This window comes from Oryctolagus cuniculus, unplaced genomic scaffold (genome assembly GCF_964237555.1).
Source record: "Oryctolagus cuniculus unplaced genomic scaffold, mOryCun1.1 SCAFFOLD_126, whole genome shotgun sequence".
Lineage (NCBI taxonomy): Eukaryota > Metazoa > Chordata > Mammalia > Lagomorpha > Leporidae > Oryctolagus > Oryctolagus cuniculus.
In genome coordinates, this window is record NW_027208219.1 from 107,461 (window position 1) to 109,661 (window position 2,201).

The 2,201-nt window shown below is 44.4% G+C and overlaps 1 pseudogene; it reads right to left on the bottom strand.

Annotated features, from left to right (window-relative positions):
• Positions 1-379: 379 nt before the first annotated feature.
• LOC138848015 (high mobility group protein B2 pseudogene) lies at positions 380-1,968 on the bottom strand (annotated as a pseudogene).
• Positions 1,969-2,201: the final 233 nt, after the last annotated feature.

Consider the following 2,201-nt stretch of genomic DNA (forward strand, 5'->3'; position numbering starts at 1 on the left):
CATGGGGTGCAGGGCCCAAGCACCTGGGCCATCCTCCACTGCACTCCCTGGCCATAGCAGAGAGCTGGCCTGGAAGAGGGGCAACCGGGACAGAATCCGGCGCCCCAACCGGGACTAGAACCCGGTGTGCCGGCGCCGCAAGGTGGAGGATTAGCCTATTGAGCCACGGCGCCGGCTATGCTTTTGGAATCTTATGCAAACTGTTGTCTCTGCTAATGTTTTATAGTTTCTCATATGTTTACTTAGGTTTTGGGTTTTTTTTTTAACATACATAATTTTATTACAAAATTTTTTTTAAAAAAACAACACAGAATGCAACATCCTAACAAAAAATCCAAATTTACAAATGATACTAATTCCTACAACTTTGCTGCGCTACCATACACAAGTCAAGAAATTAAAGAAACCATTAAATATTTAGGAACATTCAACATCAGAAGCTTTAAAATCTAACTGTATGTAGTAGCCCCTCAAAAAGCTACAACCTGCATTTTTTAAAAAAAGTATTTTCTCTACAAAGAATCTTATCAGCTATACAAAAATCTGTACAGTTTTTTTATACTGAAGCTAATATTGAGCTGCACTTGAATTCACATTCTTAGCAAAACAACTGCCTGAGCACACACGCACACTCCACACTCATCATTACAGGATAGCCATTTATTCTTCATCTTCATCCTCTTCCTCATCATCTTCATCTTCTTCTTCTTCCTCTTCTTCCTCCACATCTTCAGGTTCATTCTTCTTGTTTGAGCCTGTGGGCCTACCAGGGCCCTTCTTTCCCGCTTCACTTTTGCCCTTGGCACGGTATGCAGCAATATCCTTTTCATATTTCTCCTTTAGCTTAGCTGCTTTCTGTTCATATGGTTGTTTATCTTTGGCTGAGTGTTCAGACCGCATCTCACCCAATTTTTTTGCAGTGTCCCCAATGGACAGGCCAGGGTGTTCACTTTTGATCTTTGGGCGATGTTCAGAGCAAAAGAGAAAGAAGGCAGATGGTGGTCTTTTAGGAGCATTGGGATCCTTTTTCTTTCCCTTCTTATCACCCTTGGGAGGAACGTAATTTTTCATCTCCCTGTCATAACGAGCTTTTTCACTTTTTGCCATATCTTCAAACTTGGACTTTTCCTTTGCAGACATGGTCTTCCATCTCTCCGAGCATTTCTTAGAGAATTCTGCGAAATTGACCGAAGAGTCAGGGTGTTTCTTCTTGTGCTCTTCCCGGCACGTCTGCACAAAGAAGGCATAGGAGGACATTTTGCCCCTTGGCTTGTTGGGGTCTCCTTTACCCATGACGACGGAACGGCGGCCACCTGGTGTGAGTTGTTCCTCAGACTCCCGCAGAGCGGCCAGATCCGACGGCATTGCTTCCTTCCCTCAGCTCCGGCATGAACTCAGGATGTGAGGGCGATCTGGCTGCGACATCTGTCACCCCATTGATCGCCAGGGTTGATTCGGCTGATCTGGCTGGCTAGGCGGGTGTCCCCTTCCTCCCTCACCACTCCATGTGCGTCCCTCCTGAAGCTGCGTGCTGGGTCGAAGAGGACGACCTTCCCCGCTAGAGGAGGACCGGTCTTCGGTCAAGGGTATACGAGTAGCTGCGCTCCCCTGCTAGAACCTCAAAACAAGCTCTCAAGGTTTTGGTTTTATATTTAGACTTTTAATTAACCTTGAGTTGCTTTTACATAGTGTATGAGGTGTTGGGGTATCTTTTCAGGCTTCTACATATGGATAATCACTTTCCTTTAAACCATTTGCTAAGGGGATTCTTCTTTCTCCTGTTTGTTTTCTTTCCTTTATTAAATAGGGGTTGGCTGTAGAAAAGTCAGTTTATTTCAGCTGCCTATTTTTTCCATTGAACTATGTGTCTGTTTTTCCAACAGTGCTAACACTGCTTCTATTTTTTTTAAGATTTCTTTATTTGAAAGGCCAGATGCTTCTTCCAAGTCTCTCATGTGGGTGCCAGCACCCAAGAACATGGTCCATCTTCCACCAATTTCCCAGGTGCATTAGTAGGGAGCTGGATTGGAAGTGGAGAACCTGGTCTTCGAGCAACAACATATGGGATACATGCACAGCAGGACAAGGCATTAACCTACTACACCACAGCATCAAACCCTTCCTTATTTACTTCTGCTGTGATCTTTCATTATTCACTTTTCTACTGCCCCACAACTTGACTCATCCCTGTTTTTTTTTTT